Here is a 22,384-nt window from a genome sequence, read left to right as displayed (position 1 = left end):
AGGACCAACGCAGCATCACCTCCTGCTTGGGAGGACCAACACAGTGCCATCTCCTGCCTGGGAGGACCACACAGCGCCACCTCCTGCCTGGGAGTACCACACACCACCACCTCTTGCCTGGGAATACCACTCAGCGCCACCTCCTGCCAGGGAGGACCACACAGCACCACCTCCAGCCTGGGAGTACCGTGCAGTGCCACATTTTGCCTGGGAGTACCACACACCGCCACCTCCTGCCTGGGAGGACCATCCAGCACAACCTCCTGGCTGGGAGGACCACACAGCACCACCTCCTGGCTGGGAGGACCACACAGCACCACCTCCTGGCTGGGAGGACCACACAGCACCACCTCCTGGCTGGGAGGACCTACACCAATACAGTGCCAAAACAGCAAAAACAGAAAATGTTGGAAAAGCTGAGCAGGTCTGACAGCATCAATGGAGAGAGAATAGTGGCAACGGTTTGAGTTTAGGTGACCCTTCATCAGAGCTAAGAGCAAAGAAAACCTGATAAAATTTATAGAATCCTACAAACCCTACCGTGCAGAGAGGCCTTTCGACCCATCAAGTCTGCACCAACCACAATCCCTCCCAGGCCCTACCCCCTCATCCATCTGCTAATCCCTCTAACCTGCGCATCTCAAGACACTAAGGGGCAATCAACGTATACTGCACATCTTTGGTCTGTAGGAGGAAACTGGAGCACCTGGGGGAAACCCATGCAGACATGAGGAGAATGTGCAAACTCCACACAGACAGTGACCCAAGCCAGGAATTGAACCCAGATCCCTGGAGCTGTGAGGCAAGAGTGCTAACCACTGTGCTACCGTGCCGCCCTCTGAGGATGGGGGTGCTATAATTGGACAATTACAATTCAACAAAGGAAATGTAAATGGTGACAAAGGCTGAGAAAGATGCGATAAGTGTCCATGATGTGATTGGAATGTGTGGATGGCAGAATGGAGGTGGAGATTGTTAAGGGACTGCCTGAGGAATGTGACAGTTGCCCTTGGGGGAGGGGGGTGCAATAAACTCCAAACTCTCTTTGTTTCACCTCTCTTCTTAGTTGATTGGCAGCCATCAAAGCTTCACAATCATGAGAACTGTTTCTATTTTTGTACAGAGTCTGTTCTATGATCTTTATTTCATTGTCTAATCTATTAAAGTGATGGCCTCTGTTTGCACTTCTATCTATCTCCACTGGAACCATTACTGTGAAATCTCCCTCTCTCTTGTGAAAGAGTCACGATCTGACTCACTATAAGGATTCATGCAGCACATTCATACTCTCCACTGTTCCACCCCATTCTGTCAGCTCATGGACCTCACTTCTTGGCCACCATCCTGAACACAGCTCCAACCTGTGCATCATGATACTCACATTACCACTGTAGAGCCCTGCATCCACCAAATCTTGTTCTTCAGAATCTTTGCCACAAAGCACAATTACGTGGATAAATTGGGATTTTTCTTGAGAGAAGACAGAGAGTTAGACAGATTTTCGATCGACAAGGAAGTTGTGGACATGGAGGGAGAAGACAGAAATGTGAAGTTAAGGTTACAACCATATCAACCAAGATCATACTGAACAACGGGGCAGGTTTGAAGGGCAGAATGGTCTACTCCTGCTCCTACTTATTATGTTCTTAGAAGAGAATGTTGAGATTTGGGGCGGCATGATGGCACAGTGGTTAACACTGCTGCCTCGCAGCGCCAGGGACCTGGGTTTGATTCCCAGCTTGGGTCACTGTCTGTGTTGAGTTTATACATTCCCCCCATGTCTGTGTGGGTTTCCTCTGGGTGCTCTGGTTTCCTCCCACGTCTGAAAAACGTGTTGGTTAGGTGCATTGGCCATGCTAAATTCCCCCTTAGTGTACCTGAACAGGTGCCAGAGTGTGGTGACTGGGGGATTTTCACAATAACTTCATTGCAGTGTTAACGTATGGATAACGAAGGAGGTGAAGGAAAGTGTTAAATTAAAAGCGGAGGCGTTTAGAGTAGCTAAGAGTAGTGGGCGAGAAGAGGATTGGGAGAGGTTTAAATGTCAACAAAGATTGACAAAGAAGTTGATAAAGAAGGGTAGGAGAAACTATGAAGCTGGGCTAGCGCTTAATATAAAAAAGGATAGCAAGAGTTTTTATAAATATATAAAAAGGAAGAGGCTGGCTCGGGTGGATGTTGGACCCTTAGAGGATGAGAGGGGGGAGTTAGTGGTAGGGGATGGGGAAATGGCTGAGGTCTTGAATAACTTTTTTGTTTCGGTCTTCACGGAGGAGGACGTGAATAATTTGCCGGGTGTTAGCGATGGAAAGATGGTAGGACAGGAGGATCGCAATGACATTACTGTTACTAGAGAGGCGGTGCTCGACAGACTGGAGGGGCTGATTGTGGACAAGTCCCCAGGGCCGGATGGAATGCATCCGAGGGTTCTGAAAGAAATGGCGGAGGTGATAGTGGATGCCTTGGTGGTTATTTTCCAGATGTCGCTGGATTCCGGGGAAGTGCTGGAGGATTGGAAAACGGCTAATGTTACGCCATTGTTTAAGAAGGGTGCCAGGCAAAAGGCAGGGAATTATAGGCCGGTTAGTTTAACATCTGTTGTAGGTAAAATGTTAGAATCCGTCATCAAGGAGGAAATAGCGAGGCATCTTGAGAGGAATTGCTTGATAGAGCAGATGCAGCACGGTTTCGTTAAAGGGAAGTCGTGTCTGATATTTTGGCTTTGGAGGGAGTGCAGAGGAGGTTTACTAGGCTGATGCCAGAGTTGAGGGGGTTGAGCTATGAGGAGAGGCTGAATAAACTAGGCTTGTACTCGTTAGAGTTTAGAAGAATGAGGGGAGATCTCATTGAGACGTATAAGATGATGAATGGGATGGATAGGATAGAGGTGGAGAGACTCTTCCCGCTCAGAAAGGATAGTAGGACTAGGGGGCACAGCCTCAAGATAAAGGGGGAGCGGTTTAGAACGGAGTTGAGGAGGAACTTCTTCACTCAAAGGGTGGTGAATCTCTGGAATTCTCTGCCCGTTGAAGTGATGGAGGCTACCTCGCTAAATATTTTTAAGACGTGGGTTGATGGGTTTTTGATAAGAGAGGGGATTAAGGGTTATGGGGAGAGGGCGGGAAAGTGAAACTGAGCCACGACAGATCAGCCATGATCTTATTGAATGGCGGGGCAGGCTCGAAGGGCTGGATGGCCTACTCCTGCTCCTATTTCTTATGTTCTTATGTAAGCCTTACTATTGACTAATAAACAAACTTTGAAACTTTGGTGAAGGTCCTCAAAATCTTGAGGAGTCTGTACACTTTGGAAATGGAGAAACTGTTCTCATTGTGAATTTACCCATTTTTATTCAAACAATCAATTTTAAATAATTGTCCCTATTCATGATTTAAGGCTAAAAGGATGAAAAGTGGCGGGAAAAGATGTGTACAGAGCGAGTTGTTAGGATCTGGAATGACTGGGTAGTGGTGGCACGTTTGATTGTGGCTTTCAAAAGAAGCAGGAGAATTCTCAGAAATCATTGCAGGAATCCAGAGAGCGCAGGGGGACCAGGTGATCTATTGTAGCAAAGAGCTGGTATGGAGAACATGGGACAAATGTCCTCCTTCTGGTTGTGCTTTTCTGGTTGGTGATCAGTGACTAGTGGTGTGCCTCAGGGATCAGTGTTGTGGCCACAATTGTTTACAATTTACACAGATGATTTGGAGTTAGGGACCAAGTGTAGTGTGTCAAGATTCACAGATGACACTAAGATGGGTGGAAGAGCAAAGTGTACAGAGGATTCTGAAAGTCTACAAAGGGATATAGATAGTCTAAGTGAGTGTGAAAGGATCTGGCTGATGGAGTACAATACTGGTAAATGTGAGGTCATCCATTTTGGTAGGAATAACAGCAAAATGGACTATTATTTAAATGGTAAAAAATTGCAGCATGCTGCTGTGCAGAGGGACCTGGGTGTCCTTGTGCAGGAATCTCAAGGAGTCGGTTTGTAGGTGCAGCAGGTAATTAAGAAGGCAAATGGAATTTTGTCCTTCATTGCTAGAGGGATGGAGTTTAAAAACAGCGAGGTTATGTTGCAGCTGAGGTCACACCTGGAGTACTGTGTACAGTTTTGGTCTCCTTACTTGAGAAAGGATATACTGGCACTGGAGGGGGTGCAGAGGAGATTCATAAGGTGAGTGGAGAGGGTTGGCTTATGAGGAGAGACTGAGTAGACTGGGGCTGAAGGGAACAGATAAGATAGAAGCAGGGAAGTTGTTTCCACTGGTGGGTGAAACTAGAACTAGGGGGCATAGCCTCAAAATAAGGGGAAGCAGATCTAGGACTGAGTTGAGGAGGAATTTCTTCACACAAAGCGTTACGAATCTGTGGAATTCCCTGCCCAGTGAAGCAGTTGAGGCTACCTCCTTGAATGTCTTTAAAGCAAGGATAGACACATTTTTGAATAGTAAAGGAATTAAGAGTTACAGTGAGCAGGCGGGTAAGTGGAGCTGAGTCCACAAAAAGATCAGCCATGATCTTAGTAAATGGTGGAGCAGAATCGAGGGGTTGGATGGCCCACTCCTGCTCCGAGTACTAATGTTCTGTGCTATAACCATTCCATTATTCACACCTGACCGATACAGATTGCTGTTTGAAACCATGTTATTTGTCCCTCAGGTATGTGCATCATGACTGGAAAATCTTTGCTGATCGATGTGCCCAGTATAAATCTTCCATTTAAGCATACCTATGCCTGCAGGCAGGGGTTAGGGTAAAATTACTGCCTGAGATTTCATTGTAGGTGTCAGCCATTGCTCATTGCAGATTAGTCTCACCTCTGAGTCAGAGGTTTGAAAGATGATGCAGCTTGCAGAGTTTGTAGTAAATAATGCAGGTTGATGTCTCACAGTGATGAAGTGGGAGTGGTACTATCAGAGGGTGCTGAGGGAGCGCCGCACTGTCAGAGGGTCAGTGCTGAGGGAGTGCCGCACTGTCAGAGGGTCAGTGCTGAGGGAGCGCCGCACTGTCAGAGGGTCAGTGCTGAGGGAGTGTCATACTGTCAGAGGGTCAGTGCTGAGGGAGCGCCGCACTGTCAGAGGGTCAGTGCTGAGGGAGTGCCGCACTGTCAGAGGGTCAGTGCTGAGGGAGTGTCATACTGTCAGAGGGTCAGTGCTGAGGGAGCGCCGCACTGTCAGAGGGTCAGTGCTGAGGGAGTGTCATACTGTCAGAGGGTCAGTGCTGAGGGAGCGCCGCACTGTCAGAGGGTGGGGAGGGGAAGGGGGAGGGGAGGGGAGGAGGGGAGGAGGGGGGGAGAGGAGGGGGGGAGGGGAGGGGAGGAGGGGGGGAGGGTGGGGGGAGGGGGGGAGGGTGGGTGTAGCGGGGAGGGGGTGTCCGGTCCTAGACCGTTGAGGCTGGATCCGGATTGGTTCCGAAGTGAAATGGCGCCGCGCACGCGCGGCTCTGGCGGGCGTGGCCGCTCCATTTGCGCAGGCGCGAAGTCTCTGAAAGTTTCCCGACTTCGGGGTGAATCCGGAGCAGCAGTGGGTAAGGAACCCGGTAACCAGGGGCAACAGGGCGGCGCAGCCGGTAACCAGGGGCAACGGGGCGGGGGTGGGAGCCGGTAACCAGTAACCAGGGGCAACGGGGCGGGGGTGGGAGCCGGTAACCAGTAACCAGGGGCAACGGGGCGGGGGGGAGGCGCAGCCGGTAACCAGGGGCAATGGGGCGGGGGTGGGTGGGGCGCAGCCGGTAACCAGGGGCAACGGGGCAGGGGTGGGCAGCCGGTTACCAGGGGCAATGGGGCGGGGGGGGGTAGCCGGTTACCAGGGGCAATGGGGCAATGGGGCGGGGGGGGGGCAGCCGGTTACCAGGGGCAATGGGGCAGGGGGGCAGCCGGTTACCAGGGACAATGGGCGGGCGGGGGGGGGCAGCCGGTTACCAGGGGCAATGGGGCGGGGGGGGGCAGCCGGTTACCAGGGGCAATGGGGCGGGGGGGGCAGCCGGTTACCAGGGGCAATGGGGCGGGGGGGGCAGCCGGTTACCAGGGGCAATTGGATGGCGAGGGTAGCTGGTACCCAGGGACAAGAGTATGATGTTGGGAGCAGTGGGGTTGTGGGGGAGTAACTCGGGGGAGCGGGGGAGTAACTCGGGGCAGCGGGGGAGTAACTCGAGGCAGTAACTCGGGGGAGCGGGGCAGTAACTCGGGGGAGCGGGGCAGTAACTCGGGGGAGCGGGGCAGTAATTCGACGCTGGTAGGTCCACTGGAACTTTGGGAAATGGCTGGTGGTCTGGGAGTCAATTCTTCCTGATAGGAGGAGGCCGCTCAGCCTCTGGGCCCTGCTCTACCATTCATAGAACATAGAACACTACAGCACAAACAGACCCTTCGGCCCACGAGTTGCGCCAATCACATCAACACCTACCAATCCATAGACCTATCTATAACCCCCAATCCCATATACTCATCCAGAAGTCTTTTAAAAGACCCCAGCGAGTTCGCCTCCACCACCACTGACGGCAGCCGATTCCATTCACTCACCACCCTCTGAGTGAAAAACTCAATCCGATCCTGGTCACTCTGTGTTTCTGATTCTACATTGGCAGCTAACCCCGTAATAATCCTGTGCCTAACAATGTCCCATTATACAAGCAGGGAGAAACCAGGAAATTACAGGCCAGTGAGTTGAACAGCGATGGTAGAGAAACTATTGTAAAACATTGAGTGGGACAGAACAAACCAGACAAGAACGCATCAGAGATGGTCAGCGTGGATTTGTCAGAGGGAGATCATGTCTAATAAATCTGAGTGAATTTTCTGAGGAGGTGACTGTGGGTAGATGTGGGCAGTGCAGTTGATGTAGTCAACTTGGACTTCAGTAAAGCTTTTGAGAAAGTTCCACATGGGAGACTTATCAAGAATCTGAGCGCCCACGGCATCCAGGACAATTCGGCAAATTGAATCCAAAATTGGCTGAGTGACAGGAGGCAGAAGGTGAAAGTCACGAGTTGTTTTTGTGACTGGAAGTCTGTATCCAATGATGTATGCAGTTAGAAGTCTCACAGCACCAGGTTAAAGTCCAACTGGTTTATTTGGTAGCACATGCCACTAACTTTCGGAGCGCTGCCCCTTTGTCAGGTGAGTGGGAGTTCTGTTCACAAATGCTCCGAAAGCTAGTGGCTTGTGCTACCAAATAAACCTGTTGCACTTTAACTCGATGTTGTGAAACTTCTTAGTGTGTTTACCAGCATCTCCACTCTAATGATGTACCGCAGGGATCGGTGCTGGGTCCCTTGTTGTGTACATTAATGATCTAGATGGGAATATGAGAGTCCTGACCAATAAGTTCGTAGATGACACAAAAATAGGTGGTGTGGTAAATAGTGAGGAGGAAAGCCGTACATTACAGGATGATATAGATGGCGGGTCAGATGGACAGAACAGCGGCAAATGGAATTTAACCCTGAAAAGTATGAAGTAATGCATTTTTGGAAGACTGACAAGTCAAGGGAATACACAATGAATGGTCAGCCCGGGAAAGTAGAGAGGTTGAGTGACGTTGGCGTGTAGGTCCAAAGACCCCTGAAGGTAACTGGACAAGTAGATAAGATGGTTAAGACATATGGAATACTTGCCTTTATTAATTGAGGCAGGATCTATTTAAATGGTGGAGCAGGTTCGAGGGGCCAAATGGCCTGTTCCTATTTCCTAGGTTTACTGATTGAGGCCTTTGTATTTTTGTCATTAAATGAAAGTTGATATTTAATTTCTGCAAAGTGTCTATAATTCATAAACAGGGCATTAAATAGCATCTTTTAATGCATTTATTGCCCATCCCTAATTACTTTTGAGAAGTTGATGAGTTACCTTCTTGAACCACTACAGCCCTTGTGTGTCAGTAAACCCACATTGCACCTAGAGGTGAACTGCCAGATCTGGAATGTATCTGTCTGAAAGTATGGTGAAGGCAGGTTCAGTTGCAGCAGGGAAGAGGAAATTGGATTGTTATCTGAAAAGGATGAATGTGACGGGTACAGGGAGAAGGTGAAGACTGGCAGTAGGTGAGTTGCTTATTCGGGGGTCAGTACAGACACCGTGGCTGAATAGCCTCCTTCCATTTGCAAATTGAATCTTGGCATTTATTGTGGAAGGAATATAAAAGTAGTGAAGTGTTGCTGCTCTTGTACAAAGCATTCGTGAGACTGCACTTAGAATACTGCACACAGTTTTGGTCTCCTTACTTGAGGAGGGATGGAGTTGCATTGGAGGCGGTTCAGGAGAGATTCACTCGATTGATTCCAGAGATGAGGGGTTTGATTTATGAAGAGAGATTGGGCAGTTTAGGCCGATACTCCCTGGAGTTTAGAAGAATGAGAGGTGATTTAATTGAGGTGTACAAGGTGATAATGGGGATGGATAAAATAGACATGGAGAGAGTGTTTCCTCTTGTAAGGCAATCTGGGACAAGAGGTCATAGTTTTAGGATAAGGGGTTATAGATTTAAAACAGAGATGAGGAAAAATTACTTCTCTCAAAGTGAGTCTGTGGATGCTGGGACTTGGAGTAACTTTAAATAAGAGGTGGACAGATTTTTAATGAGTAATGAAGACGATGGTGAATGGGCAGGAAAGTGGAGTTGAGGCTGAGATGAGATCAGCCATGATCGTATTGAATAGCAGAGCAGGCTGGAGGGGCTGAATGGCCTCCTCTGCTCCTAGTTCTTATAATTCCCATTGTTCTCATTACCAATAAAGGAATTTCTAGGATTTTGAGTCAGTGACAGTGAAGAAATGCCAATAAAGTTCCAGGTCAGGTTGTTGGAAAAAGTCTTAACATTGCACATTGAAAAGCAAAGAATGACTAGGAAAAGTCAACGTGTTTTATGAAAAGGAAACCCTGTTTGACAAATTTATTAGAGTTGTTTGAGGTTGTAACTGCTGGAGTAGAGAAAGGGGAGATAATAAATGTTGTATACCTGGTTTTCCAGAAGGCATTCAATTCGGATTCACACAAAATGTTAATAGGTTGGTTGAAGGATTGGCTAATGGGCAGAAAGCAGAGAGTAGGGGTAGATGGCCATCTTCAAGTTAGCAGTCAGTTTTTTTATTTCATATGGCAGCCTGGCTGGTATTTGCTGCCCATCCACAAATGCCTTTGAACGGAGTGGCTTCCAGAGGGCAGTTATGAGTCCACATTGCTGTGGATCTGGAGTCATATATAGGTCACGCCTATGATACAAAGCTAGGTAGGAATGCAGTCTGTGAGGAGGACACAAAGAGGCTGCAAAAAGATATAGAGGTTAGGTGAAAGGGCAATAAGATGGCAGATGGAAGTATAACGTGAGTAAGTGTTAAAGTGTTCACCTTGATTGTAAGAATAGAAAAGCAGAATAATTTTTCAAAGGCGTGAAATTTGTAAGTGTTCATATTTATGTGATTTCCAGCAGCACGCAGCAATTGATGGTGTTGCCGATACATAGGTTGCAGCAGATGTGAAACTTGTCAATTTGACTAACGAATGGGGAGGCTGGTAACAGACGACAGAGTGATAATCAAACTTCAGAAAGCTGTTGACATGGGCAGACACACAAAACATGAAACCTAAAGGACAGACATTTGAAGTGATGTATTTTAGTCAGAAGAATGAGCGTCAATTTCAAATTGTAAAATGTTAAAGGAGGTGCAGAAACAAAGAAATATGAGGTTTATGACGGTGAAAAGACAAATTGAAAAGGCTGTTTGAGAAAAAGATCATACTTATTCCTGGGCTTTTTAGATAGAGGTATGGAGTACAAAAGCAAGAAAGTTACACCACAACTTTACAACACACAGGTTGGTCCTCTGGGCTACAGGGATGAAATTTCTGCTGTCATGTGTGTTTTTGACATTAGGATCTCGTAAATCCACCATTTTAAGTATGTGCTTCTGGGCTGGTACGGGGCTTAAAAAATGCAACGGTGCTGTCAGTGGGAGTGGGAGCAGCGCGAGTTGTGTTTGGGGCAACAGCAAGTGGAAGAGCTGCTCCTCCAATCGTAAATTCTGCCTCTCTCACGCTGGCTGCTTCAGCTCCTCCAATCGCAGGTTCGCTTCCTCCCACTCTCGCTGCTCCTCCAGATACAGTGTGGACGATCTTACCACTGCACCCTTCCAGCTGATGTGCTAGGCGAGCTGGTGAGATTGTAAGAGACCCTGGCACTGCCAGCCAGTCAACGCCAAGGGGCAGGGCCAGATGAGGGAGGCAGGGCAGAGGATCACTATGCACTCTGCACAGCAATTGGTGGGAGAAGGGTGGGAATGCGCCGCATAGCCAGAGATGGGGGGAGGAGTCTTCCACTGCACACTCTGCACAGCAATCAGGGGCAGGGAGGGGTGGCCACAGGGTTGGCTGAAGCACCAGAGGCAGTGACAGGTCTTTGCCAGTCTCAGAGAAGAGACCTGCACATGTGCAGTGATGCCCTCTGGTGGTATCAGCTGGCTTCTGGATGATTTAGGCCCCACCCACTCTTCCCTACAGGCAGAAATCAGATCGAGGGTTTTTTATTGCGGAGTGCGTAAGATTCGATTGGTAGCCTCACTGAAAAAATGGATCTGGAACTTTCCCAATTTCAAGCCAGTTCTGAATTTAGAATTATTTTGGTAGAATCTGTGACTGGAGGAGCAAGTGAGAGGGAACCTGTGATTTGTGGAGCTGCAGTAGCATGTGTGAGAGGGACAGAATTTGTGATTGGAGGAGCAATTTTGTCTCCTGAAGATTGAAAGGCCTGCATAGAGTGGACATGGGGAATAATAAAGGGAGTAGGGGGCGTGAGTATGGTTGGTGGCGTTCTGGCAAATAGGGTCCAGGTGAAGGCTGGGATGAAGGCGCTTTATCTGAATGCACGAAGCATTCGGAATAAAGTGGATGAGCTGGTGGCGCAGATCAGCACAAATGGATATGATCTGGTGGCCATTACAGAGACGTGGCTGCAAGGTGACAGGGACTGGGAGCTGAATGTCCAGGGGTGTCAAGTGTTTAGGAAGGATAGGCGGGAGGAAAAAGCCGGGGGGGCGTAGCTCTGCTGATTAAGGATAGCATCAGGGTGGTAGCAAGGGATGATATAGGAACCAAAGAGAAGAACGTGGAATCATTGTGGGTGGAGATTAGGAACAGCAAAGGGAGGAAGACACTGGTGGGTGTCGTCTTTAGGCCCCCGAATAATGATCTGGAGGTGGGGCGGGCTGTTAACGCGCAAATAAGTGCGGCGTGCAGGAATGGAACGGCTGTAATTATGGGAGATTTCAATCTACATATTGATTGGTCGACCCATGTTGGACGCGGTGGGCTCGAGGAGGAGTTCTTGGAATGCTGCCGGGATAGTTTCCTTGAACAGTATGTGTTGGAGCCGACGAGGGAGCGAGCTATCTTGGATCTAGTGTTATGTAATGAGGCGGGTAGAATTAGGGACCTTGCGGTGAAGGATCCTCTTGGGGAGAGTGATCATTATATGGTGGAGTTTCTGATGCAGATGGAGGAGGAGAAAGTGGGTTCCCAGACACGCGTCCTTTGTTTGAACAGAGGGGAGTATGGTAGGATGAGAGAAGAATTGGCGAATGTTGACTGGGGGAGCGCGTTGGAAGGTAGGTCTGCTGAGGAGCAGTGGAGGATCTTTAAGGAGATAAGAACATAAGAAATAGGAGCAGGAGTAGGCCATTTAGCCCTTCAAGCCTGCCCCGCCATTCAGTAAGATCATGGCTGATCTGTCGTGGCTCAGTTCCACATTCCCGCCCTCTCCCCATAACCTTTAATCCCTCTCTTATCAAAAACCCATCAACCCGCGTCTTAAAAATATTTAGCGAGGCAGCCTCCACCACTTCAACGGGCAGAGAATTCCAGAGATTCACCACCCTTTGAGTGAAGAAGTTCTTCCTCAACTCCGTTCTAAACCGCCCCCCCTTTATCTTGAGGCTGTGCCCCCCAGTCCTACTGTCCTTTCTGAGCGGGAAGAGTCTCTCCACCTCTATCCTATCCATCCCATTCATCATCTTGTACGTCTCAATGAGATCTCCCCTCATTCTTCTAAACTCTAACGAGTACAAGCCTAGTTTATTCAGCCTCTCCTCATAGCTCAACCCCCTCAACTCCGGCATCAGCCTAGTAAACCTCCTCTGCACTCCCTCCAAGGCCAAAATATCCTTGCGTAAGTACGGCGCCCAAAACTGCACACAGTACTCCAGCTGCGGCCTCACCAATGCCCTATACAGCCGCAGCAAGACCTCCCTACTTTTATATTCAATCCCCCTCGCTATGAAGGCCAGCATCCCATTCGCCTTCCTGACCACCTGCTGCACCTGCAAGCTGGGTTTTTGCGACTCATGCACAAGGACCCTGAGGTCCCTCTGCACCGTCGCCTGCTGCAGTTTTTCGCCCCGTAAGTAATAATCCCTCCTACCAGTATTCCTACCAAAGTGGACCACCTCGCACTTGCCAACATTAAATTCCATTTGCCAGTTCCTGGCCCATTCGCCCAGCCTATCTAGATCCTTCTGCAGACTCTCCACACCCTCCGCACGATTTGCCGTTCCACCAATCTTGGTGTCATCAGCAAATTTTGACACGATGCACTCAGTTCCCTCCTCCAGATCATCTATATAAATGGTAAATAGCTGAGGCCCCAGCACCGACCCCTGGGGCACTTCACTAGTCACCAACCGCCAATCTGAATAGCACCCATTGACCCCCACTCTCTGCCTCCTATTTGACAACCAATCCTCTATCCACGCTAACACCCTACCCCCAACTCCATGTCCCCTGACCTTCTGCAATAACCTCTTGTGAGGTACCTTGTCAAACGCCTTCTGAAAATCAAGAAAGACCACATCACCGGCTCTCCTTTATCCACCGCCCTAGACACATCCTCGTAGAACTCCAGTAAATTTGTCAGACACGACTTCCCTTTAACGAAACTGTGCTGCGTCTGCTCTATCAAGCAATTCCCCTCAAGATGCCTCGCTATTTCCTCCTTGATGACAGATTCTAACATTTTACCTACAACAGACGTTAAACTAACCGGCCTATAATTCCCTGCCTTTTGCCTGCCACCCTTCTTAAACAACGGCGTAACATTAGCCGTTTTCCAATCTTCCGGCACTTCCCCGGAATCCAGCGACGTCTGGAAAATAACCACCAAGGCATCCACTATCACCTCCGCCATTTCTTTCAGAACCCTCGGATGCATTCCATCCGGTCCTGGGGACTTGTCCACAATCAGCCCCTCCAGTCTGTCGAGCACCGCCTCTCTAGTAACAGTAATGTCATTGAGACCCTCCAGTCCCATCACCTTTCCATCTCTAACACCCGGCAAATTATTCACGTCCTCCTCCGTGAAGACCGAAACAAAAAAGTTATTCAAGACCTCAGCCATATCCCCATCCCCTACCACTAAGTCCCCCCTCTCATCCTCTAAGGGTCCAACGTTCACCCTAGCCAGCCTCTTCCTTTTTATATATTTATAAAAACTCTTGCTATCCTTTTTTGTATTAAGCGCTAGCCCAGCTTCATAGTTTCTCGTACCCTTCTTTATCAACTTCTTTGTCAATCTTTGTTGACATTTAAACCTCTCCCAATTCTCTTCTCGCCCACTGCTCTTAGCTACTCTAAATTCCTCCGCTTTTAATTTAACACTTTCCTTCACCTCCTTCGTTATCCACGGCTTATTACCTCTCCTCCTACGGTCCTTTTTGACCATTGGAATAAATTTCTGCTGAGCACCAAGAAAAACATAGAACATTACAGCGCGGAACAGGCCCTTCGGCCCACAATGTTGCGCCGACCAGTCTTATTTTTAAAAAAAAAACATTGACCCACTAATCTAAACCAATCCCTTTTCGTCCATAAACCTATCCACCAATCTCTTAAACGCCCCCAAACTAGGCGCATTTACAACTGCAGCAGGCAGGGCATTCCAGTCCCTCACCACCCTCTGGGTAAAGAACCTGCCCCTGACATCCGTCCTATAACTACCACCCCTTAATTTAAAGCCATGCCCCCTCGTGCTAGATTTCTCCATCCGAGGAAACAGGCTATCACCATCCACCCTAACTAAACCTCTAATCATCTTATATGTTTCTATAAGATCCCCTCTTAGCCGCCTTCTTTCCAGTGAAAACAACCCCAAATCCCTCAGTCTCTCCTCATAGGACCTCCCCTGCATACCAGGCAACATCCTGGTAAACCTCCTCTGCACCCTCTCCAAAGCCTCCACATCCTTCCTGTAATGTGGGGACCAGAACTGCACACAGTACTCCAAGTGCGGCCGCACCAGAGTTGTGTACAGTTGCAACATGACGCTGCGACTCCTAAATTCAATCCCCCTACCAATAAACGCCAAGACACCGTACGCCTTCTTAACAACCTTATCTACTTGATTCCCAACTTTCAGGGATCTATGTACACATACACCTAGATCCCTCTGCTCCTCCACTCTATTCAAAGTCCTCCCGTTAGCCCTATACTCAACACATCTGTTATTCCTACCGAAATGGATTACCTCACGCTTCTCCGCATTAAACTCCATCCGCCACCTCGCAGCCCAGCTCTGCAACCTGTCCAAGTCACCCTGCAAACTTCGACACCCTTCCTCACAATCTACCACACCTCCGACTTTGGTGTCATCAGCAAACTTACTAATCCACCCAACTATACCCTCATCCAGATCATTAATAAAGATTACAAACAGCAGTGGCCCCAAAACAGATCCCTGAGGCACACCACTCGTAACCGAACTCCATGATGAATAATTACCATCAACCACCACCCTCTGTCTCCTATCTGCTAACCAATTCCTGATCCAAGTACCTAAATTACCACCAATCCCATACATCTGCATTTTCTGCAGAAGCATACCATGGTGAACCTTATCAAACGCCTTACTAAAATCCATATATACCACATCTACTGCCTTACCCCTATCCACCTCTTTGGTCACCTTCTCAAAGAACTCAATAAGGTTAGTAAGGCACGACCTTCCCGCTACAAAACCATGCTGACTATCTCTAATCAATTCATTACTCTCCAAATAACTATAAATCCTATCCCTAATAATTCTTTCTAAAACCTTGCCCACTACAGAAGTAAGACTCACTGGTCTATAATTCCCAGGGAAGTCTCTGTTCCCCTTCTTAAACAATGGGACAACATTCGCTGTCCTCCAATCTTCCGGTACTATACCAGAGACCAACGACGACCTGAAGATCAGAGCCAGTGGCTCTGCAATCACCTCTCTTGCCTCCCATAGAATCCTAGGGTAAATCCCGTCTGGACCAGGGGACTTATCTATTTTCAACCCATCTAGAATATCCAACACATCCTCTGTATCAACTACAATACTTTCTATTTTACACCCCTTCACCCCAGTGACCTCCTCAGCTACATTCATATCGTCCTGCGTGAACACCGAAGAGAAATAATGGTTCAATGCCTCTCCAATCTCTTCCGGTTCCACACACAACTTCCCCCTACTGTCTGTAACTGGCCCTAATCTTGCCCTAACCAACCTTCTGTTCTTGACATACCTATAGAACGCCTTAGGATTCTCCTTAATCCTATCTGCCAAAGTCATCTCATGCCCTCTTCTAGCCCTTCTTAACTCCCTCTTCAACTCCCTCCTAGCCAATCTAAAGCTTTCTACTGCACTACCCGAGCCCTCAAGCCTCATCCGAACATAAGCCTCCTTCTTCTTCCTAACCAACAAATCAACTTTTTTAGTGCACCACGGTTCCCTAGCCCTACCAATTCCTCCTTGCCTGACAGGGACATACCTATCACAGACCCGCAGTAGCTGCTCCTTGAAAAAAACTCCACATTTCAGACGTTCCTAGTCCCTGTAATCTCCTAGTCCAACCAATGCTTCCTAATTCTCTCCTAATGGCCTCAAGAAAGGTCTCCTTAAAGATCCTCCACTGCTCCTCAGCAGACCTACCTTCCAACGCGCTCCCCCAGTCCACATTTGCCAATTCTTCTGTCATCCTACTGTACTCCCCTCTGTTCAAACAAAGGACGCGTGTCTGGGAACCCACTTTCTCCTCCTCCATCTGCACCAGAAACTCCACCATACAATGATCACTCTCCCCAAGAGGATCCTTCACCGCAAGGTCCCTAATTCTACCCGCCTCATTACATAGCACAGATCCAAGATAGCTCGCTCCTTCGTCGGCTCCAAGATCTTTCTTGGTGCTCAGCAGAAATTTATTCCGATGGTTAAAAAGGACCGTAGGAGGAGAGGTAATAAGCCGTGGATAATGAAGGAGGTGAAGGGAAGTGTTAAAAGCGGAGGCGTTTAGAGTAGCTAAGAGTAGTGGGCGAGAGGACGATTGGGAGAGGTTTAAATGTCAACAAAGATTGACAAAGAAGTTGATAAAGAAGGGTAGGAGAAACTATGAAGCTGGGCTAGCGCTTAATATGAAAAAGGATAGCAAGAGTTTTTATAAATATATAAAAAGGAAGAGGCTGGCTCGAGTGAACGTTGGACCCTTAGAGGATGAGAGGGGGGACTTAGTGGTAGGGGATGGGGAAATGGCTGAGGTCTTGAATAACTTTTTTGTTTCGGTCTTCACGGAGGAAGACGTGAATAATTTGCCGGGTGTTAGCGATGGAAAGGTGGTAGGACTGGAGGGTCTCAATGACGTTATTGTTACTAGAGAGGCGGTGCTCGACAGACTGGAGGGGCTGATTGTGGACAAGTCCCCAGGACCGGATGGAATGCATCCGAGGGTTCTGAAAGAAATGGCGGAGGTGATAGTGGATGCCTTGGTGGTTATTTTCCAAACGTCGCTGGATTCCGGGGAAGTGCCAGAAGATTGGAAAGCGGCTAATGTTACGCCGTTGTTTAAGAAGGGTGGCAGGCAAAAGGCAGGGAATTATAGGCCGGTTAGTTTAACGTCTGTTGTAGGTAAAATGTTAGAATCCGTCATCAAGGAGGAATTAGCGAGGCATCTTGAGGGGAATTGCTTGATAGAGCAGACGCAGCACGGTTTCATTAAGGGGAAGTCACGTCTGATGAATTTATTGGAGTTCTACGAGGATGTGTCTAGGGCGGTGGATAGAGGAGAGCCGGTGGATGTGGTCTTTCTTGATTTTCAGGAAGCGTTTGACAAGGTGCCTCACAAGAGGTTATTGCAGAAGGTAAGGGCGCATGGAGTTGGGGGTAGGGTGGTCAGGAAGGCGAATGGGATGCTGGCCTTCATAGCGAGGGGGATTGAATATAAAAGTAGGGAGGTCTTGCTGCGGCTGTATAGGGCATTGGTGAGGCCGCAGCTGGAGTACTGTGTGCAGTTTTGGTCGCCGTACTTACGCAGAGATATTTTGGCCTTGGAGGGAGTGCAGAGGAGGTTTACTAGGCTGATGCCGGAGTTGAGGGGGTTGAGCTATGAGGAGAGGCTGAATAAACTAGGCTTGTACTCGTTAGAGTTTAGAAGAATGAGGGGAGATCTCATTGAGACGTATAAGATGATGAATGGGATGGATAAGATAGAGGTGGAGAGACTCTTCCCGCTCAGAAAGGATAGTAGGACTAGGGGGCACAGCCTCAAAATAAAGGGGGGGCGGTTTAGAACAGAGTTGAGGAGGAACTTCTTCACTCAAAGGGTGGTGAATCTCTGGAATTTTCTGCCCGTTGAGGTGGTGGAGGCTGCCTCGCTAAATATTTTTAAGACGCGGGTTGATGGGTTTTTGATAAGAGAGGGGATTAAGGGTTATGGGGAGAGGGCGGGAAAGTGGAACTGAGACATGACAGATCAGCCATGATCTTATTGAATGGCGGGGCAGGCTCGAAGGGCTAGATGGCCGACTCCTGCTCCTATTTCTTATGTTCTTATGTAAGGTGTTTCCATTAGTCAGAGAGACTAGGATCCGAGGGCACAGCCTCAGTAAAGGGATGACCTTTGAGAACCGGGATGAGGAGGAATTTCTTCAGCTAGAGGGTGGTGAATCTGTGGAATTCATTGCTGCAGAAAGCTTTGGAGCCGGGTCATTGAGTGTCATTAAGACAGATATATATAGGTTCTTGACTAGTAAGGGGATCAAAGGTTATGAGGAAAAGTCAGGAGAATGGGGTTGAGGAACTTATTAGCCATGATTAAATGGTGGAGCAAACCCGAAGGGCCGAATGGCCTAATTCTGCTCCTATAATTTTAGGGTCTAATATTCAGAGGAACTTGTGTGTACTTGTAGAAGAAACACTGAAAATTAGCATTCAGGTATAGTAAGGAAGGCAAATGGTATGTTGATCTTTATTGCAAAGGGATTGGAGTAAAGGATAAAGAAGTCTTGCTACAGCTGGTGACACCATACCTGGAATACTGTGTGCAGATTTGTTCTCCGAATTGAAGGAATAGGAATGATTGTTATGCTTCCACATGTGAAAATGATAGGAATGCAGCCTCAGAAATTTGGTGAGGTCAGATGACATCATCTGCTGCAGTTATGATTGAACAAGCTGATTCTAAATAGCAGAGTCTGTTACAAGTGCCAGACACGAAGTAGTCCCTTGTTGATGGTGCAGGGTGTCCTGCTGAGGTCTTGTTTATAGGGTTGGTGTCTGCTTCACAGCTTCTGAAACCACATACCATCATGATGGTGGCTTCTTGCCCACAGCTGGTGTCACTATTTGCATTAATTGTCAGTTCCCCACTTGTCCTGATCGATGTTGAGCTTTTTGTGTCTTTTTTGACAGGATTTTTGAACCGCAGCTTTGGGTATCTGACTGGTCTCTTGGCACAGGCTATCTCTCCATAGAGCATTCCTCTGGGAATATAGCCATCTCCCACCCTGCCCAAACCAGTGATGCACTCTTTGTTTGATTAGAACTAGCATTCTAGGTTGCTTCATTTGTCACTTTGTCTTTCCATGTAATGCCGAAGACATTATCATAGACACCAGAGATGGAGGTTGTTGAGTCTCTTCCTTGGGGAGGGATGTTTTGTCTGTTAAGCCCGAGGAACCTCTGCACGTCGAGCTCACTCAGTTGTAGGAGTTGCCAGAAGGTGCTTATTTAAAGGGATCAAACACCACTGTAATGCCTTTGACTTTTCCAAACCAGACAAACAAGGTGGTGGGTAGTATTTAATCCATAATTGAGACCTGGTTGGCTTGATTTGATTTATTATTGTCAAGTATATTGGTTATACAATGAAAAGTATTGTTTCTTTGCGCTATGCAAAGCATACCGTACATAGAGAAGGAAAGGAGAGGATGCAGAATGTAGCGATACATTCATAGCTAGAGTGTAGAGAAAGATCAACTTAATATAAGGTAGGTCCATTCAAAGATCTGATGACAGCAGATTAGCAGCTGTTCTTGAGCTGGTTGATAGATGACTTCAGACTTTTGTATCTTTTTCCCAATGGAAGAAGGTAGCAGAGTGTGTGTCTGGGTGCATGATGTCCTTGCACAGTGGTTAGCACTGCTGCCTCACAGCATCAGGGACTTGAGTTTGATTTTTGGCTTGGGTCGCTGTCTGTGTGGAGTTTGCATGTTTTCCCTGTGTCTGCGTGGGTTTCCTTCGGGTGCTCCGGTTTCCTCCCACAGTCTGAAAGACATGCTGGTTAGGTGCATTGACCCGAACAGGCACCAGTATATGACGACTTGGGGAATTTCACAGTAACTTCATTGCAATGTTAATGTAAGCCTTATTTGTGACTAACAAATAAACTACTACATTGATTATGCTGGCTACTTTCCCAAGGCAGTGGGAAGTGCAGATGGAGTCAATGGATGGGAGGCTGGTTTGTGTGATGGACTGGACTATGTTCACAACCCTTTGTAGTTTCTTGTGGTCTTGGTCAGAGCAGGAGCCATACCAAGCTGTGATACTTACAGAAAGAATGCATTCTGTGATGGACACCAGGGTGTGCCCGCATGCCAGTGGGCCTGTATATCGCAACTCTGTAATTATGATTCCTCCAAGATCAGCTGCAGTTATTCCTCAGGACTCTGGGCGTTAATTGCTATGAGGAGGAACTGTGAGGTTTTTAAAACTCATTCATGGGACATGCTGGGTATGATGTTGAGGTACAGATCTGCCTTGATCTAATGGAATAGCAGAGCAGATTAAAAGGGCCGAATGGCTTCCTCCTGTTCCCAATGGAATGAGGCTTTGCCTCATTTTAGTTTGTTTTTTGAAATTTCAAATTCATTCCATCCTCAAATGAGAAACACTACTTCATTAAGCCACTTTGACATTTTTATTTTATGGTGACCTAGAAATAACAAAATAACCTCATGCTACATCTGGTTTCAATAATAGAACTGTGTCTTTCTTCCATTATTAGAAAAATCCACTTTCACTTAGGTCATTTTGTGACTGCATTCTTGAACGGTGTGAGATTTTGTCTGATTTTGATGTCAGAGTTCTGTAGAGCTTGGGAGGCCCGAAAGAGGGGAGCACCGACAGAAGGACACTTTTAACGTTTCGAGCAGTTTGACAAACAGCAAGCAATAAACTGCCCTGAAGAGGGGAGGGTGAACAGCCAGTTGTCGTGGTACACATTGGTATAAACAACATTGGTGAAAAAAGGGATGAAGTCCTAAAAGCAGAATATAGTGAGCTAGGAAGCAAGTTAAAAAGCAGGACGTCAAAGATAGTTATCTCAGTAATACTACCGGAAACAGCAGGATACGTAGGATAAATATGTGGCTGAAAAGATGGTGCGAGGGAGAGAATTTCAGATTCCTGGGGCATTGGGGACGGTTCTGGGATCTATACAAACTGGACAGGTTACACCTGGGCAGGACCAGGACTGATGTTCTTGCGGCGGTGAGGGGGAGTGGGGGGTGCTGCTTGCTATAGTGGTTGGGGAGAGTTTTAAACTAATGTAGCAAAGAGATGGGAATCTATATAAGGATTCAGTGCAGGGGAACTCAAGAACAAGAGGAAATGACAGCAAGGAGAATAAGAAAAGTGATAGGCAGGGAAATCAAGGGGCAGAATCAGATAAGGACACAGTAAGAAATAATAGCAACAGGACAAGGAATATCAAAAGGTTTTATTCCTGAACACACAAACTTTGAAATAAAATGGATGAATTAATTGCACAGATAGATGATAAGGGGGATATATAGTTGACATTTAAGAGACATGGTGAGCGAGGATGTCAACTAAACATTGAGGGCTATTCAATGTTTAGGAAAAACAGACAGGAAAAGATGGTGGAATTGCATTGTTGATTGAAGATGATATTAAGACAATATTGTGGAATGATATTAGCACAGACGATGTGGAATCTGTAGGAGTCGAGTTAAGAAATAGCAAGGGGCAAAAAACATTACTGAAAGGAAAGACAATGGACAGGAAATGGCAGATTTTCATGGAACATAAGAACATAAGTAGTAGGAGCAGGAGTAATAGTAGGAGGGATTACTATTTAAAGGGCGAAAAGCTGCAGCATGCTACAGTGCAAAGGGACCTGGGGGTCCTTGTGCATGAGTCGCAAAAACCCAGTCTGCAGGTGCAGCAGGTGATCAAGAAGGCAAATGGGATGCTGGCCTTTATAGTGAGGGGGATAGAATATAAAAGCAGGGAGGTCTTGCTGCAACTGTACAGGGTACTGGTGAGGCCGCAGCTGGAGTACTGTGTGCAGTTTTGGTCACCGCGCTTACGCAAGGATATTTTGGCCTTGGAGGGAGCGCAGAGGAGGGTTCACTAGACTGATACCGGAGATGAGGGGGTTGGACTATGAAGAGAGACTAAATAGACTGGGTCTGTACTCATTGGAGTTTAGAAGGATGAGGGGGGATCTTATAGAGACATATAAGATAATGAAGGGGATGGATAGGGTAGAGGTAGAGAGATTCTTCCCGCTCAGAAAGGACAGCAGGACGTGAGGGCACAGCCTCAAGATAAGGAGGGTGCAGTTTAGAGCGGAGTTGAGGAGGAACTTCTTCACTCAAAGGGTGGTGAATCTCTGGAATTCTCTGCCCGTTGATGTGGTGGAGGCTGCCTCGCTAAATATATTTAAGTCACGGGTAAATAGGTTTTTGGTAGGCAAGGGAATTAAGGGTTATGGGGAGAAAGCGGGGAGGTGGAACTGAGCCACTTCAGGTCAGCCATGATCTTATTGAATGGCGGGGCAGGCTCGAAGGGCTAGATGGCCGACTCCTGCTCCTACTTCTTATGTTCTTATGAGTAGGCCATCTAGCCCTTCGAGCCTGCCCCGCCATTCAATAAGATCATGGCTGATCTGAAGTGGCTCAGTTCCACTTCCCGCTTTCTCCCCATAACCCTAATTCCCTTGCCTGCCAAAAACCTATCTACCCGTGACTTAAATATATTTAGCGAGGTAGCCTCCACCACATCAATGGGCAGAGAATTCCAGAGATTCACCACCCTTTGAGTGAAGAAGTTCCTCCTCAACTCCGTTCTAAACTGCA

The 22,384-nt window shown here is 47.6% G+C and overlaps 1 protein-coding gene across 1 annotated transcript in view; it reads left to right on the top strand.

The window, feature by feature from the left end:
• Window positions 1-5,453: 5,453 nt before the first annotated feature.
• ilk (integrin-linked kinase) overlaps window positions 5,454-22,384 on the top strand; it is a 114,919-nt gene continuing 97,988 nt past the window's right edge. The window contains exon 1 of the mRNA XM_080197780.1: window positions 5,454-5,529. The gene's annotated coding sequence lies outside the window, so the exon portion shown is untranslated. The remainder of the gene's footprint in view (window positions 5,530-22,384) is intronic.

This window comes from Carcharhinus amblyrhynchos, chromosome 10 (genome assembly GCF_965287045.1).
Source record: "Carcharhinus amblyrhynchos chromosome 10, sCarAmb.v2.hapA, whole genome shotgun sequence".
NCBI classification, from domain to species: Eukaryota; Metazoa; Chordata; class Chondrichthyes; order Carcharhiniformes; family Carcharhinidae; genus Carcharhinus; species Carcharhinus amblyrhynchos.
This window is presented reverse-complemented; position numbering and strand designations above follow the sequence as displayed.